This window comes from Podarcis cretensis (assembly GCF_951804945.1).
Source record: "Podarcis cretensis genome assembly, chromosome: 10".
NCBI classification, from domain to species: domain Eukaryota; kingdom Metazoa; phylum Chordata; class Lepidosauria; order Squamata; family Lacertidae; genus Podarcis; species Podarcis cretensis.
This window is the reverse complement of record NC_137179.1, coordinates 48,065,858-48,089,567: the sequence shown is the minus strand read 5'-3', so window position 1 is coordinate 48,089,567 and position 23,710 is coordinate 48,065,858. Positions and strand designations below refer to the sequence as shown.

At 41.9% G+C, this 23,710-nt stretch overlaps 1 long non-coding RNA gene across 1 annotated transcript in view; it reads right to left on the bottom strand.

Annotated features, from left to right (window-relative positions):
* Nucleotides 1–339: 339 nt before the first annotated feature.
* LOC307226043 overlaps nucleotides 340–23,710 on the bottom strand; it is a 60,334-nt gene continuing 36,963 nt past the window's right edge. The window contains exon 3 of the long non-coding RNA XR_013843286.1: nucleotides 340–1,349. This is a non-coding gene — a long non-coding RNA (uncharacterized lncRNA). The remainder of the gene's footprint in view (nucleotides 1,350–23,710) is intronic.

The window sequence follows — 23,710 nt, the reverse complement described above, 5'->3', positions numbered from 1 at the left end:
AATGAAAAAAGAAACACACCAATTGTGGACTTCCGCCAACTTCACTACAGTTCATTATTTTCTAATTAAAGTCTATCTATCTGTATTTTCAGTATATCCCTCATCTTGGTATCAGGGAGCTTTTTCCTTTGCGGGGTTATTCTAAACACAGCCAGATCTTGGCCGTTGAGCCACAAGCTGACTCGTTTTTCTGGTTAAAGGGTAGTAAAAAGCCTTGTAAATCAAGTAGTTTTTAAAATTTCCTTGTGAAAGCATATGTTTTGTATTTGTGAAAAATTGTGTTATGTGTTTTTATATTTTTGTATTGTAAAATGAATAAAAAATAACAATAAAAAAGAATATGTTTTGAATGTATTAACATTTTATTGCATTTGTTTTTATCAAGGTACAAAGATTTCACTGTATTTTCATTTCCTTATGTTTGTTGGTTTAGGGGCATACAGAGAAATAGTATCTTTGACAGAAATAAGCCGGATTCCCAATCTTAAATCATCGTAATTTAACCAGTTCCATATTTCTCTGTCCTAAAACGCAATCTCAAGCAGCCTGATTGCTTGGGTATATGCTCAGTTTCTTATCTAGGAAGCCTGTCTAACACAAGAAAACCAGAATGTGAATTATGTCATGCAGACATACTTGTAGAACAGCATTTCCCCTGCACCTGCAAGGGTTCTGAAAACCTTATTTGGCTACTTTTCTATTATTGGCTAAATTTTCAGTCCTTTTCCTGATTGGCCAAGTAGCCTTGTACAATAATTCTGATAAGATCAATTTTCAAAATCTGAAAAGGATCTGGGAGGGAGAATTTGAGAGCAAGGGTCTGTTTTCATTTTTGACCAGTAGCCTCATGAGGCAGTGGTACTTACCTAGGGGGGCCACAGTTGTTCAGCTTCTCTGGGGAGACCCAGTGATCTAACAGTGATCTACCACAGACGTCCAGTGATCTATCAGTAGATCATGATTTACCTGTTGGACATGCCTGTTATATATTTTCTGAATCTCAGGGCCAGACATGGATGCTTTGCTTTTAGAAAAGTAGTACTGTATCTGTTTAAAAAGGCCTTTACCTCAGATGGCCTACAAACACCTCTGTTCAGTGTCTGCCTCTAGGGTGCCTCTAACCCATGAGTTCCAGTGCCATGGGGCACACTGAGCGCATGATTTTTGAAGATGGTAGAATTTCCAAGGACACAATTCTCCCTAGCAGCACAGGGAGTTGTATTTATTATAGTATTGCATTACCCTTGTAAGTGCAGCCAGGACAGAATCGCCGTGAATTGTTTTATGAGATCTGGCATGCAGCAGCTTGAGGATATGTTGTCAGTTCTCTTCTATAAATACAAACAACTCTGCAAAAAAAAGAAATGGCCATGAATAAGCTGAGGGGCATTTTTCATCTACCACACCTGAATTTTGCAGTCATATATTCATCAGATGGCAAAATTTACAAGCAGCCTCTCCATTAGGTCTGTCACAGGAGAGGAGTTTTTTGGGTCACAGAATAAATACTGTTGCAAAGCCGTATTATTATTATTATTAGATTGCGTATGAAAGGGTTCCCCAAAAACATCAGCACTGCAATCTGGGTGATATGGGCTAACGCTAACCATATTACGAATCATGTTGAATATAGGGAATTCTGATATTAAGCCTTTCATTTCTGATTCCAGAAGCCCAAGTCAAATATTTTTAGTCTTCAAAAAGATGGCACAAACTGCAGTAAGAAAAGAGCACTGGTAGCACGGTCAGTTCTATATTTTCTGGTGCTGTAAACAAGACCATATTGATTCCCCATTGTTATTTTTAAAGCTTTCCTCTCCATTTGCTCTTCTATGCAGGAAGGGGGGGGGAAATCTGCTAATTATGGGATAGAAAAAAAATTGGTCTGTTTTGAACTGTCTTTGCTGTGTAATTCTAGAGCCATAGCAAGGCAAACAAATAGCCTTCTCTGGCTCTTGGATCTTCCTTTTTTTTAAAAAAAAAAAAGAACAACAACAGCCGCTTGCTCAATGTTTGACTTACTTCTTTTTTTTTTTTTTTAATAATTTTTATTAACTGGCCAATCACATCAAATTAAATCACGTCATATAAATTCTGAATTACAAAGCCAAATTTTTAAATTTTGTTGGGAGAACCCATACTTCAAGATCCAAAGGGGAATTCAGATCATCTTCTTATTACTGCGTTAATGTCCAAATCAGTCCCAATCAGTCCAAACAAAGTTCATAATTCTATCCAGTCTTATCTTGGTGTTGCCACATCATATCTTGTTCGTATAATTTCTCTTTCTCCTTTACGATCTCTTCTGTTAGTCTCCTTAAGCCGATAGCAAGTGTAATAATCCTGTGTGGATTTCCCGTTCCTCCACTAAGTCCAGATGGTTTCCATATATCTCCTTCGTAGATAACATCACTTTTTCCATCGTAAATTTTGGCATTTGTCGCTCTTAAGTCCCACCGAGGAGTTGATTCACGATATGTAAACAACTCTATTTCTCTCTTTCTCCTCCCAGACCCAAGAGCTCCCACAATGCCTCACAAAATGGCGAACGGCATTTTTCCTGACTGCGTCACTCCAAAACTCTTAGCTTTCCAGCTTCATCTTGAAACATTGCTTTGGATCGAAAGTTTATCTCCACACAGCCTTAAATCCACAGCTTAAGTCCTTAATTTCTGACTCATTAGGGGAGGGGGATTCTTGTTAAGTCACATAAAAAGGTAGAGGCAGGTTTCCTCCCCCCCCCCAGTCATTACCGTATCTTGACGTTCTTCTCGTATTTTATTGTTGTCTTGTTATCAGAGATCTCTTCTGTCAGCAGTATTTACTCCCCTTTTTCCTTGATGTATGTCCAATTAATCACGTCCAAATTTGTTCCTTTTAAAGATCATTGCAACCAGCGGCGCGAATCGGGGACGGCGTCGAGGAGTGCCGAAAATCCCACAGGAGGGCTTTGTGCCTAGTGCCCCCACCCCCACAAATTCGGGGGTGGTATAGGGCACAGCAGGCAAGGGCCGTCCCCCCCATAATCCTAGGGGGGTTAAGGAGGCTAATTACCCCCATCATAGCCTCCAAATTACCTCGTGTGGGTCGGAGAGATGTTATTGTCAGCCATCTTCCGATGCGCCACCTAGTGGCCCCCCCCAATGTTTGACTTACTTCAATGTGGGTAAGAGGCATGCACAAACACAGGGTTGTGACAACTCAGGGCAACCCCGTTGCCTAGGATTGCAAAACAAGGAACCTCACAATCCATCCAGGTTATTCAGACAGAAGAAGATACAGTGGTACCTCGGGTTACAGACACTTCAGGTTACAGACGCTTCAGGTTACAGACTCTGCTAACCCAGAAATAGTACCTCGGGTTAAGAACTTTGCTTCAGGATGAGAACAGAAATCGCGCGGCAGCAGTGGGAGGCCCCATTAGCTAAAGTGGTATCTCAGGTTAAGAACAGTTTCAGGTTAAGAATGAACCTCCAGAACGAATTAAGTTCTTAACCCAAGGTACCACTGTAGCTCACTTTTTCTCTCTTCTCCGTTCTAGCTCCATCTCCTTCCCCATCCTTGGCCACATCCACACCATGAATTAAAAGTACTTTGATACACCTTTAAACAGTCATGGCTTCCCTCAAAGAATTCTGGGACTGAGAGTTGTTAGGAGCCCCTAGTCCCACTACACTACATTTCTCAGAGTTCCCAGTAATGAGGGATCTTAGGGTAATAGGGATTGCCTAACAACTCTCAGCACTCTCATCAAACTACAGCTCCCAGAATTCTTTGGGGGAAGTTGTCACTGTTTAAAGTGGCATCATAGTGCTTTAAATGTGATTGCGGCCAGAGTCTCCTTCCTGGCTTGCTTAATTTATCTAAAGCATTCCTACGCTTTTATGAAAAGCATTTGTTTAAAGCACTGATTGGTTTACAAAAATGAAAACTGCAACTCAAAGCAAAATTAGTATCTAGCCAACTATCTTAAAATTCCTAAAAACAGCCGTTATCTTACCATGCCAGGAAATAAATAAGGCTGCAATCCTAACCCCACTTATCTGGGAGTACACCCCACAGAAATCACTAGGGCTCATTTCTGAGAAGGCATGGTTAGATTTGTGCTGTAAATCAATATGGATTTATGAATATAGTGAAGGCACTTTGGCTGCCATTGGTTTTGAATCATAGCTGGCTATGATTAAAAGCTCAAATAGAGCATGAAACCTGTTCTGGGGGGAGAAAATGCACAGCTTTTCCCCCCCTCTGCTGCATATTGAAACCAAAATAGCAGAATGAGAGCATCACAATAAGCTAGGCGTTCCATTTGAGTCCCGGAACAATTATTATTTTTATGCCCCTCCTCCTCCTCGTCGTCATTTTCTTGCTTTTTTATTATTTATTTTATTATTTTATGAATTCCCTTCCATATAAATTAAATCCCAGACCATTCTGCTGTCTTCAGTTGTGGGCTTTCTTATAAGGATTGCTGCATGCGTGTAAAGAAGAGAAGGGACAATTGGTTTCTTAATCGCCAAAAGAGAGGGAGTGCATCGTTGGAGGAGGGAGAACAAAAGAGGAAATAAAAGGTAAAGGGACCCCTGACCATTAGGTCCAGTCGTGGCTGGCTCTGGGGTTGCGGTGCTCATCTTGCTTTATTGGCTGAGGGAGCCGGCATACAGCTTCCGGGTCATGTGGCCAGCAAGACTAAGCCGCTTCTGGCGAACCAGAGCAACACACGGAAACGCCGTTTACCTTCCCGCTGGAGAGGTACCTATTTTATCTACTTGCACTTTGACATGCTTTCGAACTGCTAGGTTGGCGGGAGCAACAGGAGCTCACCCCGTCGCGGGGATTCGAACCGCCAAGCTTCTGATCAGCAAATCCTAGGCTCTGTGGTTTAACCCACAGCGCTACACGCATCCAATTAAAAGAGGACATAGATTTGCATAAAATTTGTGCCAAATTTACTGCCACCTCACCTTGCCTCTCGCCCACCCCCAACCTCCTGGTAGCAGGGGCTCAATGGGCTGGAGGTCAGGTGCGTCTCACAACCTCAGCACACCGGCTGCTACTGCCTGCTTCTTAGTTTGGATCCCTGAGGGCAGGTTGCTTGGGAAAATAGCCAACTGCTGTGAAAATGCAGAGAACTGAATGTAAGAATGAGAAACCAAACGGACAGGTTGCCCTTCTCTAAAGTGTGCTCCTGACCCAAATATCTCGACACTCACAAGTTTCTCTACAGAGGTCTGAATTGAGGTTTTGTTTGCATTCAGCTGCATGCAGGACTCACTATTGCAGGGAGACCACTAGATGCGTTCAGCTGACTGCACCTTGAAACCCTTTTGCGCAAAGCTCTGAAGAGGAACCTGCACGCACACCATAGGAACTAATTCCTGGGGGCTTTGGCCCCCACAAAATTGATGGGCATTCCCATTCAGATGGTGTGTGTGCATTGTGTCATGTGATCAATTATGCTAGGGTTGCCATATTTCAAACAGTGAAAAAAGAATCTGGGTATTTTTCTGTCAAAGCTGTTGAGGTTTAGTTTTTTTTGGGGAGGGGGGAATCGCAAACAATGCCATTTTTGAGCTATTTTTATGGGAAAACGGCACTGCCAACATGGGACATGTTCCCTGTCTCCTCCAAGACACTGCTGAGGACAGTATTCCAGATATATTCCTAGATTATGTGGGGCAGGGCTTATCTCTGCCCCCACAATATTTTATTCAAGTTGGCACTCCTGGTGCACACATGTTTGCCCCCAGCCCATAATAAGCCACCATGTTATCAGGTGAATGCTTGAACAGGGTTACAACATTGTTAAAATGGCTGCAAGTTAGATCTGAAACTGTCAGTGATAAATGTTGCTGCATAATCTTTTCCTTCCCCAGCAAGCCTGCTATTCCGCATGACTCTGTCAGTACTGAGTTTTATTCAATTCAATATCTTCTGTTGGATTAATGCTGGTAATGTAAAATATATAAAATATTTATTATATGGCCTCTTCTTCTATATCATTCAGACCCGTCACAGAGAGTCTAAATTGAATTATAGATAATTGTTAAGTCTGCTCCAGGTCCTTGTTTCACCCAAACCTCCCAGTGTTCTTTACTACAGAACAAGAATAAATATTGCTTTGCCTTTTTTAAACCCCTGTCTCATATCTTAAAGTAGGTCATGCCACTTTGTGCCAGGTTCAAAGGAAAGTGTCCTATAAACACAGAATATAATCTTAAAAGATCTCCAGCCTTCCATTGAAGTTATTTTTTTAAAAAATTCTACTGTATTCATTTAGCAAATAATTGTTTGACACACGTTAAACACTTTTATGTATAATATTGTTGTACGCCACCCCATTCTCCAAGCAGTGAGGGACAGCAGAGACTGTGGTGTCTTTAATATATATGGTTTATTTACACATTTATACAACCTGAGCCTACGATGGAGGGGCATTAACACTCTAATAATATCTTGTGTCTCCCATAACCACAGTCTTGGATTCCAGCAGAAATCAAGCATGCCTCTGTCTCTCAGCTACCTAGCCTGCAGCCTGCTTCTAGTTCACACACTTCAACTTTGGCCTTTGTCTTTCTAACAGGCCCACCCATTTTCCCTCCGGCACAGAGCCACTTACCGTATTTTTCGCCCCATAGGGCGCACCGCCCCATAGGACGCACCTAGTGTTTTTTTTGGAGGGGGGAATAAAGAAAAAAAAATATTCCCCCCCCCCCAGGCATGGGGCTGGCGCGGGGGAAGCCCGAGCTTCCCCCAACCCCAGCCCCCAGAACAGCCTGCTATCCGCAAGCCTAGGAGCCGCGCTGGTCTCCCCAGGCTTGCGGAGAGCTGCGCGAAGCCTGGGCGCGCTCTTCAGCGCGCCCCAGGCTTCAGAATGCAGGCAGCTCTGCGCAACCCTTGGGAGCCCAGCGCGGCTTCTCGCCGGGCTCCCGGGGGTTGCACAGAGCTGCGCAAAGCCTGGGAGTGCAGGCAGCTCTGCGCAACCCTTGGGAGCCCGGCGCGAAGTTGCGGCGGTTTCCCAAGGGTTGCGCAGAGCTTCCTGAAGCCTGGACAGCGAGAGGGGTTGGTGCGCACCGACCCCTCTCGCTCTCCAGGCTTCAGCGAAAGCCTGCATTCGCCCCATAGGACGCACACACATTTCCCCTTCATTTTTGGAGAGGAAAAAGTGCATCCTATAGGGCGAAGAATACGGTATGTTGTTACTTTAACAATCCATACATTGGGGAGAGGCATTACCAAGAAACTTGCGTGACTATTCCAGCAATTGAATCCTTGTTGGATGCAGAAATTAGAAGTGACTCAGACATAATAGCCTACACACCACTGCCCCTCCCTACCTCAAAACAATATGTAATATTTTTAAAACGACTCTGTGATGCTTTGGTAATGAAGAATGGTCTAAATGTTTTGTTAATAAACAAATAAGATAGATAGATAGATCTTAGATAGATAGATAGATAGATAGATAGATAGATGATAGATGATAGATAGATGATAGGAGGGAACCTAATTTAGCATTCCTTTCCCCCCATGTTACTGTTTTAGCCAAGCTATTAAGAAGATGAGTGCTGACTTCAAGGGAGTTGGCTGGGCAAAGATTGGGAGCTGGCACAGTGGTGATTCAGTACCGCAGTTTCATCATTGCCCCTAAAATACCACAGAGTTCTACCAGCTAGTGGCTGCTAGTGATGTACTTGCATATTCTAGGCTGAATCTTGTCCAGGAAGAAAATTTGAGGCACCCAGACACTGGCACCAGACAGTGGCCCCTTGATAGGGACAGGACAGAAATTTGATTCAGTTTGCATTTAAATGGGAACTTTCTAACAGTCACTTTCTGAAGCAATTTGCAAACCAAAACAGAGACACCCTTGGAAATTCACACTTTTTCTGAATTTGCAATGCAAAAAACCCAGCTGGTTGGGAGAAGGGGGCACAGGCCTTCTCCTCTGCTTTTCTAGCAACTGGTCTGAAAGAAAGAGAGAGAGAGAGAGAGAGAGAGAGAGAAAGCAAGCAAGCAGGCAAGCAAGCCAGGTGAGAGCCTTTAACAACATTTAGTCCAACATTTGAGGGGCATATTAGGAAACACTATGGCTAATTGTGATCATTTACTTAGTGATCATTGTACTTCGTCACTGGACTCATTAGCTTTTGTGAATTTTCTAGCTGCTGGCATTTGGCTGCTTTGGGTTTGGGACAAATTTACAAACTTCTTAGAACAAGAACAATCAAAGCTTGTCATTGCCAATTTGCATTTGGTACCACTTCACTGGCAATCAACTAACCATAACTGCATTTTAATGGCCATAGTGCTCAGAGACTGGCTATGCAAACAGGAGATAGGCTGAATTAAATTCCTCTTGCTTGTGTTTATGCAACTGTAAATTATGCAGAATAATATTTACCAACCAAACTTCCCAGAAGAATTTCATGATTTAATATTCCAACCTTAATAATATATATGTTCTCGGAGTATGCAGGGGTTTTGATCTAGAGATCAAGCTTGGAACTCAGGCTCATATATTTCCACGCTTTGCTTTGCTGCATATTTTGTGATTTTTAAATCTCTGCTGGGGCTGTCTCACGAAAGAGTACTTGCCCCCAACCTGGATCTAGGCATCCAGCGATTTCCCCTTTTAAATTTACCATATCCAGTGCTACTTTTCTAGAAAAAGAGGTGTCAGAACTCACCATGAACACCTCCCTTGTTTTCTTATAATGGCAATGGTGCCCACCTGAGAGGTGCTAGAACTGAGTTCCATTGAGTTCCGGCCGAAAAAACCCCCTGACCATATCTATTTCATTCTTTTCCCAGCCAACACATTCTACCCCAAAACAAAGTTAATTCACATTCAGCCTTCTCGGTGTAATAAATGAAAATCTGCCCTTATTCCCTTATGGGGGACACAAAAGCCCTCATAGAGTCCTTTGTAGGTTCTCCATCAGTCGGGGGGAAAAACAGAGGCCAACCAGAGAATTTTGAGAAGCAAAGCAGCTTGTAAGCATGATCTTTATTGAACTGTTGCAACAGGGTGCTCCCCTCCCATGCAGGAAAGGAGGAGGACCCAGAACCAAGGTGTGTCCGCCCTAATATAGACATTTCAAATTGCCCACTTTGGAGTCAAAGATCACCCCCAGAAACATCATACCTACATCACAGAAGGGGTGTAGCTCAAGACCACCACCCCAGATACATCATACCTACATCACAGCAAGAGCAGACTAAAGCATAAATCTGAGTGGGTTGTTTACCTCCTGTCTGGCAAGTTACCTGTTAATGTTTACTGGATTGATACCCTGGGAGCCTGGCCAGTCTTTTGTAATGATAAGTACTTAGTTCCTGATCCAGGTCACAGGCTCACCCTATTCATACACAGACATACACTTAAGACAGGATTTGTGAAGGAAAAGACAATGGGGAGGCTCTTCCATTTGACATTGCAGAGAAAACACCTGGTCAACCTGGGAGTCAAAATGGCTCCATGGCTGCTCTCCTGTGCAGCTTCAGACATGTGGCCTATATATCTGTGTACGTGTTTGCTTGGTACATTTATGAACCTTTATTATATACATAAGACCTTAATTTATTTATTTCATTGGCAATTATGAGAACTACTTTCAGAGATTTTTGCACTAATGCAGTTCATTCCAAGCACTGAATATTGCAAAGTACCTAGCGATGTTCGGCAACATATTCTATGAACGTATACTGATCCACCCTTAATACCTGGTTTTCTACTTCTACTCCCTTGGTAGTGTTTTCTCTAGTTCCTGCTCACTTCCCTTCCCATCTTCAGAGTATTTCAGACATTAAAAATGCCAATTACACAATTGTTAGATATCACTGGACAAGACTATATAACATCACAGTAATTAAAGTAGGAAACCAAGGTACCGTACCTTTCCTCTTAGCTGTGTGTTGTTGCATTCAATTGCATAGTCAAGCATTAGATTTTAACTTTCATATCAGAGATCTATTACTAAGCCTGCATATCTGACTGTTTCCTTGATCTCGAGAGGTTTCTGACTCGGGTTGTATACACACTTCTTTTTATTCTGCATCCAGTGTGCTCCTACTGCTGATTTGCGAAGTGATGTACATACGATAATAGCCAAGATCCATATCTATCCTGTCATTTCAGAGAATATACTGCATTTTGGTCATTTTCTCACAAACCAGTTTTGATCCAAATTGAGAAAACAGAATGTCCTAGCAGCATTTTAAGCCATAACATGTGCACAGCCTTAGACAATGAGCATCAGTCTTCTGATGTACTCTGTGTTCTCTATCACAATTTTATTCCTATATTAAAATCACTTCATAGTGCAGATGAGGGGGGACTTGATTAGGTAAGTTTGCATTTAAAGCTGAATCTACCTAATTCACACTTTTCAAAACAAAATGAGAACCGAAACATATCAGTCCTTTGAAATTCCTACCACTCTGAATTTTGCAATGCAGTTCTCCAGCTGAATAAATTTATTTCACGGAATTTATATACCACATGAGTGTAGTAAAACCTCTAAGTAGTTCACAAGAAACATTAAAATTATCAATAGAAACCATTTCAAAACATCAAAAAAATGATTAAAATTAAGAAGAAGAAGAAGAGTTTGGATTTGATATCCCGCCTTTCACTCCCTTTAAGGAGTCTCAAAGCGGCTAACATTCTCCTTTCCCTTCCTCCCACACAACAAAGACTCTGTGAGGTGAGTGGGGCTGAGAGACTTCAGAGAAGTGTGACTAGCCCAAGATCACCCAGCAGCTGCAAGTGGAAGAGCGGGGAATCAAACCCAGTTCACCAGATTATGAATCTACCGCTCTTAACCACTACACCACACTGGCTGTAAAAGAGATTAAAACACCACTACATCTATGTGTCTAGATAGACTTGCCTAAACAAAAACGTAGAAAAATGCATACGGTACAGCAAAATGTGTATCTATTGATGACACTAGCATACAGAAATACATTATATTGGGGGAAATTGCTTTAGGGAATAACAAAATTAACTGAAGCTGCTATCCTTCCACAGTGGGGTTTACTTCTTAAAAAACATGCACAGGGGATTCCAGAAAACTCCCTATTTATCTAGGGATGAGAAAAAGATCAAGTCAGGGCAAGGGGCAAAGTTTGAATTCTTCCTATAATATGGAAAAATACCCACATGCTCCACAATAGAAAGGAAGGCCCACACAGTTATCAGTAGTGACGTCACAGTGTAGAAAGTTTTGAAAGGCAACTTAACCATACAGGTTGGGAGCCAGGCAACAAAAGAAAACTGGAAGACAAATTGAACTGAATCATCTTTTTCATAAAGCTACTTGTGAAAGGCTCCCTGTTCATATTTCAGAGCAACGATTGAAAGCTTAAATGGCAACTCTCACAGGCCTAATACGACATTCAAAAGGCTGTACTTAAGCACTTGATACCATTAATCTACAGTGCCAAAATATTGTTTCTTCTATCCCCTACACACCCTCAACATCTTTTCTCTTTTCTTTTTTCACTTCTGTGCGCTGACAGCACAAATACTTCATTGCAGGATATAAGTGCCCGTACTTAGAAGAACATAAGACAGGAGCCGCATATCAAACGGCAAATTGCAACAGTACAAAATGAAGTTCAAATAAGCTGAAGTAGGTCATAGTTTTTCTCTCAGAATTCTACTCACTGCAAACCAGCGCTTAATATATACATTGTGGTGGGGAAACCTCACTTAATATTAAAGGTAAAGGTAAAGGTACCCCTGCCCGTACGGGCCAGTCTTGACAGACTCTAGGGTTGTGCACTCATCTCACTCTATAGGCCGGGAGCCAGCGCTGTACGCAGACACTTCCGGGTGACGTGGCCAGCATGACAAGCTGCATCTGGCGAGCCAGCGCAGCACATGGAAACGCCGTTTACCTTCCCGCTAGTAAGCGGTCCCTACTTATCTACTTTCACCCGGGGGTGCTTTCGAACTGCTAGGTTGGCAGGCGCTGGGACTGAGCAACGGGAGCGCACCCCGCCGCGGGGATTCGAACCGCTGACCTGACGATTGGCAAGTCCTAGGCGCTGAGGTTTTACCCACAGCTCCACCCGCGTCCCTCACTTAATATTACCTGGATCAATTTCTTTATTCCTATTGTCACAGACTTTTTTTTTCAGCTGGAACTTACCAGAACTCAATTCCAGCACCTCTCAGGTGGGCACCATTGCTGTTCTAAGAGAACAAGGGAGGCATTCATGATGAGTTCCAGCACCTATTTTTCTAGGAAAAATAGCACTGGTCACAGACAAGATTTATGATCCTTGCCTGTGATCCCTTTGCACCACAACAATCTTGCTGCTACTTCATCACTCCCCTTTTACCTTTCGGTACCGCTCCCCCCAACTGTGCTCTTCAGATAAGGTATTTATTGCTTGTACCAAACAATAAATAGTTTGCATTTGGTTTATTAGGCCAAACAAAGCAGGCTCGATCTTCAAACTGCACATATTCTGCACTAAAAAATTAGTCTTGCACATCAGGCTCCTCAAACATGTAGACTTTTAGAGGGTTAACTTCATTAAAATCCACCCCTTGCTATATGTTTCTTGAGCAGTTGCATGCATTTCCTGCCCCTGGTCTGATTTCACACAAGCAAGTGTCTGTTTCACTGACTTGCTTCGTGGTAAAAAGGAATGTAAACATAACGGGCAAACATGCTAAAGCTGATGAAGTGGCTGTTAATTCTTCAGATCTGCAATACCGAGTGGACAGTAGTTCTGTTGAAAAGACTCATTCAGAATAACGTTCCTTGTGATGTACACAAATTTCAATTGCATTCATCATTAAGGCAACATGATGCTTAAGCAAGAGAAAAGTGCAATCTTTACTTTTCAAAAATCCAACATAAAAGTTTGCCTTACTTTAAGGATAAAAGGTTTTGTGTGGCGACGTCCCAAACCCTCCCGAGATGTTAAGGAATAAAGACACATGAGACCAGTATTTTAGGTTAATGGGCTAAAAAGGCCACAACTTTATTGGTTACAGAATGTGAGTGGTATTGGCTTAGGGCCTTAGGCATTGGAAATTAACCGACTATATCTGACTCCTGCCTGTCTGCAGGAAGTCTCGTAAGGGTTAACCACCAGTAGGGGGAGTCCTGTTGATGCACATCAACTAGGAACTCCCCCAGGGTCACTGCTAGGGGTCATGCCATGGCACTAGCCCCCACCTGGGCTTCGGGCGGGGCCACACCCCTCAGATTCCTTTAACGGAATACCCTTGAATTAGGAGGGGTAGGTAGTGGCCACTCCCTCCCCTCACCTCCAACTGACTACTCCAATGCCTAACCGCCAAACCGTACAAAGTTACAAAGTCATTAAGGCTGTTAACATGATGATTAAGCAAGAAAAAAGTGCAATCTTTACTTTTAAAAAAATCCAACATAAAAGTTTGCCTTACTTTAAGGAGGAGAGGTTTTGTAAATTTTCTTAACTTTTAACAGCGCCGAGAGAAGATATGTGTTTAAATTCCAGTGCACCAACCTGACAGTTTGATTCATTTTAAACATTATTTCAGGATGCTTGCATTTTATGCATCTTAATGGTAATTATTAATGGCAATTATTATTATTTTAAAAGCTGTTCTATAGCTGACAGCCTGTCTATATTCAGCACACTGTGAATAGTTGTTTTGTGATGAACCATTAGTTTTCAGAAATGCCAGTCATGTAAAAGCCTTCATTATCTTACTGTAATATGCTGCCATTTTGCAAATTGTATCCTATGTTACATTCAGATGTGCTTGTAAAGAGCATGGCAGCAATAACTTTCTGGCGGTAAGAGCTGTTTGACAGTGGAACCGACTCCTTCAAAAGGTGGTAGACTCTCCTTCATTGGAGGTTTTTAAGCAGAGATTGGATGGTCATCTTGCATGGATGCTTTAGTTGAGATTCCTGCATTGCAATTGTTGGAATCTATGATTCTATGTATATAAAGTCTCTAAAACATGGTGTGTGGTGGTTGCAACCTGCTTTTTGGGATAAAATAAGCCGATGCTCATTGTGATTATTGATATTTCTCTGCCTCATTGATTGAAACGGCCTCGGTCCAGTATATCTGAAGGAGTGTCTCCACTCCCATTGTTCTACTCGGACTCTGAGGTCCAGAGCTGAGGACCTTCTGGCGGTTCCCTCACTGCAAGAAGCCAAGTTACAGGGACCCAGGCAAAGGGCCTTCTCGGTAGTGGCACCCGCCCTGTGGAATGCCCTCCCACCAGATGTCAAAGAGAACAACTACCAGACTTTTAGAAGACATCTGAAGGCAGCCCTGTTTAGGGAAGCTTTTAATGTTTGATGCATTACTGTATTTTAATATTTTGTTGGAAGCCGCCCAGAGTGGCTGGGGAAGCCCAGCCAGATGGGCGGGGTATAAATATTATTATTATTATTATTATTATTATTATTATTACTACACTAAGATGTAAAATGCCACCCTGGAGGTGGAAATACCTGCCTGCCTACTCACACAAATAATAAATCAATGTGTAGACTGAACTCTGTTCCCCTGGATTAGTCTACCTATTAGCCATTTATAGCATATCAGCAGGTCTAGTCTAGACAGCTATGCAGGGACTATATTATAGACTTAACCCACACCTGTATTTTCAGGTACGTTAGGACTCAGTCAAGAACTTTCCTCTGCTTCAGTTAAAATGCATGATTACCACTGTTGACAAATTATGCTTTAAATGTCACCAACTTACCCCAACACCCCCTTGCCTAGCCTGGATGCTGCCCTTTGGAAAGATTTGCATACATTCCCATCATTGTGTGGAAGTTAACATGCACAGAGAAAAACATAATCTTCAGGACCCATTTCTGATGTATGATCACTGTCTCAAAGCGCCTAGAGAAAGGCAGAGACAGATAGAGAGCTGTCAGCAAAAGTTATCTTGAGAATGCAAAAGTGCCTCCCTGGAGATCTGATGTGATGTTGGATAGCAGGTTTGCTGCATTCAAGGAGGGCAGCTTGCTGTTTGATTTTACCTATGCTCTCCTTTCCCTGCAGCCCCCAATCTGTTCTAGCCCCCTCCCAACCCTCTGGAGCAGATTTTTTTTTGGGGGGGGCACAGCATGCTCAGGAAGAGAAAAGGAAATGGAAGAGGAAAGCACGAGTCCTTGACTGAATGGGACAAATTGGTTGGATACAACCCTTAAGTAAATATTATTCAGTAGGTATCCAGTGATCTCTCCTCTAAAAGGAAGCCAAACCTGGGTAGCACTGGTCATGTTACCTCTCACCAGCTGTAGGAGTGGGAAGCATATAACAAATTATGCTTCCAACAGTTAAGAGAGCAGAGCATGTGAAGGATAGAGAACAGCAGAGATCATGCATAAGGTATCCACATGCCCAACACTAAACCGGATTCTGGGATACCCATCTAAGGTGAGGGAAGGAATATTCTCCCGCATATTCATGAGAAGAAAAGAGTTAACTGCCCATCATGATTAGAATGGCAAAACATTATGTAGAAATGACAAAATTGACGGCAATTATTAGAGGCCACTCAAATCAGAGAATAATCAAAGAGTGGGATGGAGTGAAGGAATACATGAAAAAATATGGTTCCAGAATTGAAATATTAATAGATAATGAGTAAAAACATGCAGGGGTAAACAAGAAAATAACAATAGAATCAATTGAATAATTATTATATTATAACAACACAACAAGGTGGAAGAAGTAAAATATTGAGATCACACATGGGTGAAGGGGAGTAGGGGGCATGCGGGAATCTATAATATTATTTATAATATAAATTTCCTAACTGTGTTGTATTTACATACAGCAAAGGGAAGCCTAGAGTAATTATGTATACCGGTATTTTAATTTAGGTAATCTATATAATAGGCTTGGGACGCGGGTGGCGCTGTGGGTTAAACCACAGAGCCTAGGACTTGCTGATCAGAAGGTCAGCAGTTCGAATCCTCGTGACGGGGTGAGCTCCTGTTGCTCTGTCCCTGCTCCTGCCAACCTAGCAGTTCAAAAGCACATCAAAGTGCAAGTAGATAAATAGGTACCACTCCGGTGGGAAAGTAAACGGCGTTTCCATGCGCTGCTCTGGTTCGCCTGAAGCAGCTTAGTCATGCTGGCCACATGACCCGGAAGCTGTACGCCGGCTTCCTCGGCCAATAAAGCGAGATGAGTGCCACAACCCCAGAGTCGGCCAAGACTGGACCTAATGGTCAGGGGTCCCTTTACGTTTACCTTTATGTAATAGGCTTATGTTAGAAAACGAATATGGATTTTGAATTTGACGGTTGTAATTTTTTTCTTTTTTGGTTTTGAAATAAAAATTATTGAATATGAAAAAAGAAGAAAATTGTTAACTGAAAACAGGAACACGGGAGATCTGTCTCAAGAAATGCCGCCATAAATGAAACACGATCTATTGAACCCTATCAGCATTGACTGTCTGTTACCAGCCACGTATCTGCAAAAAGACAGCAGAGCCGGAAGGAAATGAACAAGTATCTGGAAAGAGCATTAGGAGCTGGTTAGCCATGAAAACAGATACAGCAGGGGAGACGTTGAGTACATTTTATTATATTAAAACAGAAAGCCGTCTTTCGAATACAAGGGCAACTGAACTTCGGATGAGCATATTGTGACTATACTGAAATAAAATTAGACAGCCCTGAAAGTCTAAGACAGACAGTTTTGCTGCCAAGAAAGCTATTAACTGCATCTTATATGCTTAACAGTAGCAAAAGTTGTTGATTGCCTCACCGTGCTTTTAAATCTTTTATTTGTCTGCTGCAGTTTGCATATTTATAGAAAAACCTATGTGAAATTTGTAGCCCTAAAAAGAGCATATTGAAAACAGCTGTTGGGGGGAGAGACATATACCCTCAATTAGCGTTTTCAAACATTTATTTAGAATTCAAGAAGGAATGTGAAATTTGAAAGCACGACTATTTGTGTCTTCTGGCTTAAGCAAATACACTACATTTCACCAAGTGATAATTCATGGAGGCGAAGGCTATCAGTGACTACTAGGCATGATGGCTATGCTCTCCCCTCCATGGGTAGAGGCAGTAATGCTTATGAATACTGGTTGCTGGAAAACACAGGAAGGAAGAGTCCTCTTGTGTTCAGGTTCTAGTTGGCCACTGTGAGAACAGGATGTTAAACTAGATGGGCCATTGGCCTGATCCAGCAGGCTCTTCTTGCGGAATAACCAGCCTCATATAACCAACACACTCAACTCTAATTGATGCACAAAGGAGTTAAGACCATAGACTTAGCTATCCTGCCAGGCCTAGCTAGGTCACTCCCTCTCACCTTAGGAGGAAGGGTTATCAAGCTTTCCCTTCTCTCATTCCACCATATGAACCTTATGAGTAAGAAGGGCTAACCTGAATGCCATCTCTGTGTTTCTATACAAATAATGTGGAAACGTTTACCATTTCACTGCATGTGTTATTCTGAATGCTGTATGGGAAAGCACATGAATCTGACCTTTGAAGAGTTTGTAAGTAAACCATTTTTAATTTACCAACCGTAGTCTTTTTCTGTGCTATACGAAAAGGGGAACTTTGGAAGCAACTAAGAATAGGATAAAGGTCTAATTGCTTGTATGTCCACACTTTACTTTGCTGCATATTTTGTGATTTTACGATCTCTGCTGGGATTCTCTTACCAAAGCATACTTGCCCCCAAACCTGAATCTAGGTATCTAAAGAATTCTTTTATTATACCATAAATGTTTTTCTTTTAATTAAACACAAAAACCAACACTTCTTATGTTCTTTATTCCCAAATATTGATATTTTATATAGGTGTTGCTTGAAGTTATTTCTCATGATAAGAAGTAGTTAAAAATTAAAGTTGTCCTCCTTCATTTGCTTTGCCCACGCAAATTACTCTGTTTGCCTATATATGTCTAGTTTGTGAAACTATGCAGAAAACATTTTTAAAAATAGTTTTGAGTTCAGAGTCTTCTTGTGTCACATACATGGGATTAGCCATCCCACAAGTAGAAAAGCCAGCAAAACCAAACCAAATAAAATACCTTTAAACTGCACTGACAATCTTAGGGTTCCCCACTCCTTTCCAAATGGTCTTTTAAAAAGGCTCTTCTGGGAACAGGGCCATGGCATGATGCCTACAATTATTCAGATCTGCATTGCCATACTGCATTGCCTTGCATCTCTCTCCTGCACTCCTAGGATTTTGTAAAAAAAAATATGTCTAGGGCTTTTATTTACTTACTTATTTTACATCTGAGGACACGACTGGCATCCTATTGCTTATTAACCACTGCCCACAGCTGTGAACTCATCAGAGCCTAGGTAATGCTAACTTCTGCAAAACATTTTCCTTTTTAAAAAATGTGCATGTTCCCCCTCTGCTTCTGCTTCTCTACTGTGAGCTGGCAAGACGTGTGACGGCAAGGCCAGGCCGGGCTCCGGGGCCCAGAGACTCACAGCAGCAGGCAGGGCAGGGATCCCTGCATGGGGGCGCCTGACTTGACCCCCTCAAAATCATGCGCTTGGGGCTACGGTCCCCCTGGCCCTCCCCACCTCTGGTTCTGAGATGACAAGTGTTAGCAATGGGTCTCACCCAGTTTGTTGTGAGCCTTGGCTGTTTCTTGTTTGCATAAAGTGTCCTTTCATCAGTTGTGGGCTCTATGGAAATTATGACAGAGTGAGGTAGTCCTATATGGTGCTTCCATACAGATTCCTTATAAGCTCCATTCCTTCGTCTCTATCTGCTTTTGAGCCCTTAAATTAGTTGTGCTCCACCAATGCAGTAGCATTCTGCCCATGCAGCAATGTTGGAGCAAAAGTCTTCCCCCAGTCTAGGGGCTCAATAAACTGATTACCTGTTTATAGAGCACTCATCAGGATTTGTGTTAAGTTGTGTGTGAACATATCAGATGACACAGCGATTCTTCAAACAGCTCTTGTTTATTCACAGGCCAGAACAGAACTGAATTGAAGGGTTCAGCCAGCCTGTTTATATAGAGCTCCACTAGAACGCAACACTAACCATTTTCTGTAACTATCCAATCACTGAACGTCACTTTTGATTCCTTATTTGCATATGTGGACCTGAACTATCTACAGTATCCCCCTGCTGGCCCAGGGTGAGAACTTCAGTACATAACTATTTGCTTGCATAGGTTAGAGGCAGAGGTTAGATTGAATGTTGAAGACTGGAGACGTTCTCATTTGTTTGCGGGGAGGCTATATGACAATGAGCATCCATCGTGATTTGTTTGCACTGTGTTTCTATGTCTTCCTGTTAATCATTTGTCCTCCTCACACTTCCCAGTGCATTTCACTGTCACTTTCCTATCAGCAAAAAGCCCTTTAAAATGATTTGTTGCAAAAGGGCAACACAGCACTATAACCTGCCCATTAGGGATTATTTGGTGAGCAAATATGGGCTAAAAATGAATGCAGATGATAGGTTGTTTGACTTGCCAACATATATTTATATAGATGCTCTATGTGCCAGTAAAAGGGAAACACTTCCTATCATTGCTTTGCTTTGTGCTATCAACAACATCTGATTAGCTCCCATATTGTACAAATTAAAGCTTGGGTGATGGGAAAGTTCCCAGCACATAATATTTATTATCCCAGCTGCCATCCAAACAACCTTATGGAATACAATGTCACTTTTCATTAAATTGTATCGTTTATATGCCATGAAAGACTAGGATGAAATGTATAAATCTAGAAGCTCTTTTGTACTTATCCCTAGGTGTCCCTCCCACCATCTAAATTACACAGAGGCACCTTTCCCAATGTTTTGGAACAGAGCTTAATCCTCTGATATGAAACTAGTTTCACAGAAATAGCTGGAATAGTGCTGATCTATATCGGCGAACGATGAGCACTTTAAAAGGAAGAGCTACGAGGTGGTCTCTTTATATTACAAAGGTTGTAATAAGAAGTGGGAGTATATAATAAAAAATAATCTCTCCTTACCACAGTATTTACTGTGTCTAATAAGAATATATACTGTCACTCCATCCATATTATCCCCAGTAGCGGCACACCTCTGTTCCAATTAAGCCTGGTGTTTATGTTTCTAGAAAGTTGCTCGCACAGAAAATTAGAAAACTCAAAGTATATTAAATATTCCATATACCTTAAGTAATTTTGCACGCACGCCAACATTTGTTGATATGCTTTGGTTTCCATGCAACCAATTTATGAAGACAATTGTTATTTATTTATTGGCTCCTTGAACAGATACATATATAGTGCTTCACAACAGTTATAATTTGAAAGGTTGTGTTTACTCTCTTTTTATTGTTTTCTTCAGAGTGGCTTCAAGCTGGCTGCACGCTAATTGAATTTATTTCTAATTTTTATGTGTGTGTTTTTTAATGCAGCAGTCCATAATAAGTAGTTTCTGGAGAACATTCAAAATCTAATTTTCAAAACTCAAAACTATTTAGTTCAGATTACATAAAATGCATGGTATTGATGGGTACCAAGATTGACTTTTTACAATGTTTATAATTAAGAGGAGCTTGAAAGCCATGTTCCATGGAAAAAATAATATTTGTACTTGAATTGGTTTAGGTTTTAGCTGGAATTGAGTTGGGATGTGTGTGGGTACCTGTTCACAGCATCTTATTTGCTAATTCCTATGCCAAGTATTTTAAAGGTTCTGCACATAGTACATGATTCCTATGCACTGATGTCTAGATGTACATTGCCAATTTTATTGGGAGATTACTCATGACATGAGTAGATCTGCTAATTCTGCTTGTAATCTCCCACTGCACATCCAGGCATGGTAAAGTCATGGGCAGTGACGTGGGGAAGCTGCCATAAACACAGGACAAGCACTTGGGACTTAAACAAGCCAGAACTTTATTGATTACAGATGTCAGCAGGATTTGGCGCAGACATTGAGTGTGTATCCTGAACCAACCAAACCATCTGCTGGTAGATTATTTGGCAGGGTTAACCAAGGTTAAGGATCACTCTATAACAGACATGTCTAACTTCCAAGAGACTGCAATCTACTCCCACTAAAAAAAATTGGCAGTGATCTACCCATTGTTTTGACCAAAATTGTTGAGCCTTTTTGGGGGAGCATTGACCAGTTGTTCAGCTTTTTGGGGTGGAGGAAGACCTTAAGTTGTTGAGCCTTTTTTTTGTGGGCAAACCAGGATTGACCAGGGACGTCCTATAATCGACTGGTAGATTGCGATAGACCAGTTGGACAGCACTGCTCTATAACATATATCATATTGTGGCAAGATCACCATTTGGGGGTGTGCTATGGCCCATCAGCCCCCATTTGAGTGTCCAGACAGAAACACTTCTCTCCTGGATTCCTTTAACAGGACCCCCTGATTCCTTAGACCGGCGGTGGTGGGTCTCCTGACTTGCCACAACCTAGACCTAGAATAAGGATCCAACCCAATGCCTTACCCACCATGCGAGTCAGCCCCTCTCTGCCAACTCACCGCCAAACCAGTCACATCTGTAACCCAATGCCCAATGCCATTGCACACGATGAGTAACCAGACTTCATTGCCCACTGGCAAAAAATACACCCCACACACTGTCAAATCTGAACAGAGAGAGTATGCTGGTGCAATTGAACTAGGCCTTGTTGTTTGAGATATAAGAAATATTTGTGCTCCTCTATGTGACGTGCTCACTGGAAGGACAGATCGTGAAGCTGAGGCTCCAATACTTTGGCCACCTCATGAGAAGAGAAGACTCCCTGGAAAAGACCCTGACGAGGACGAGATGGTTGGATAGTGTTCTAGAAGCTACCAGCATGAGTTTGACCAAACTGCGGGAGGCAGTGGAAGACAGGAGTGCCTAGCGTGCTCTGGTCCATGGGGTCATGAAGAGTCGGACACGACTAAACGACTAAACAACAACAATGTGACATCCTCTCTCAAGAACTATCAATCACAAAATGGTGCAAATCACCATTAAAGACATTCTCAGACCCTCCAAGTGTCCCTATTTTCCAGGAACAATCCTGAATTTACAAAAGCCATCCCGGTTTCTGATTTGGTCCCTGTTTTCATTGGAGAATGCTGGAGGATATGCATTCTCAGCTCACATTTGTGAGTCAGTGCCTTGATCTTTTGGATGGAGAGAGGCTTCGCTTTGTTTCAGATGTGCTAGCATTTGCGCTTCCTGTTCATTCCACAATGCTGTCGTGTATGAACCTGCTCACAAGATGAAGAGGCAGGTGGAAATTGCCTTCCAACCTGACTGCACCTTTTTGCTCATATGGACGGTTCAGTCAGTCGAGCATGACCTTTTCTTATTGTGTAGGAGGATGACAATTTATGGAAACAGAACTTGCCCAGTGAATTTTATAAAAAGCAAACTTATCTTTGGGAGCATATTGAGGAAATGAATTTCAGAAAGCCTTTTCCCATTCGCATTACATTTTGAAAAGGCAGGCAAAGGGGCATTAAAGAGTGCAGAATGACCCTGTTGGTATTTTAGTCTAGATTGGCTTTTCATTGCTATTGCATACACTGTCAAAATACCTGTTCTGCCAGTCATAATATTTGTCTCATATCTTTACAATATCTATTTTCTTTGTTTCTTTAAAAAATGCATTTAATATGATGTGTTTCCATTAAAAAGCATATTGTTGTTAGCTACCAAAAGGCTTAGACAAGCTGAGTGCATCACATTAATATTTTCCGGTAATACGTTCTGCATTTTTGTATTTCAGGTGATGAAAAAAGCTTGATGCAGATTCCAGGGATTCCAATGGATGACAAAAGTGTACTTGGAAGGGATTAGATGGGATGGAACCACTTATGCACATATAGAATGCCAACCAGCATTTCACATACTAGAAACAGTAATACTGTAGAAGGCTGGCTGGCTGGGACCTGTGGCTCTCTACTTGTTATTGGAATCCAACACCCATCAAATCTGACTATTGCAAGTGTCCCTATTTTCCAGGGACATCCCTGATTTAGATAAGCCATTCCAGTTTCCTGGAATGTCCCACTTTGCTTAGGATATCCCTACTTTCACTGGAAAAATGTTGGAGGGTAGGGAGTTATCCGACCCCTAAGCTGTCCAAAGGCAATCCTGTATAGGGAAGTGTTTTTTCTAATGTTTCATGTTATATTATGTTTATTTATATGTTGGAAGCTGCCCAGAGTAGCTGGGGCAACCCAGTAAGATGTGTGGGACATAAATAGTAGAATTATCACTATGGAATGGGATATCCCTATTTTCACCGGAGAAATGTTGGAGGGTATGCTATTGACCATACTGACTGGGGCTGTCGATGGAGTCAGCAACATCTGGTGGAAATCCAACATCAAGCAATGGGTTCGTGCAGTAAATGCACAAACTTTTCATTTGTCACAGCCGTGTCAGACTGCGTAATTAAGATGGCTTGATTCTAAATGCTGGGCAGTAATGATAAACCATGCTCTTTGAAAACTCACAAATTAATAATAATAATAGTAATAGTAACAACAACAACAACAACAACAACAACAACAACAACAGTATGGGGTTGAATGGCTGTTCTTTTTTTAGCAATCAAACTAACCAATCCTCCACTTTAGAAAAAATATTTTTTATTTATTTAACATATTTTGAGCCTCTAGCACAAGTTATTGTCCCAGCCCTTGGAATACAGCAGCCATGAACTGAGTCCCCTCCCCACTACTGATGTTCTCAGAAAACAGACGGCATTCAGACGG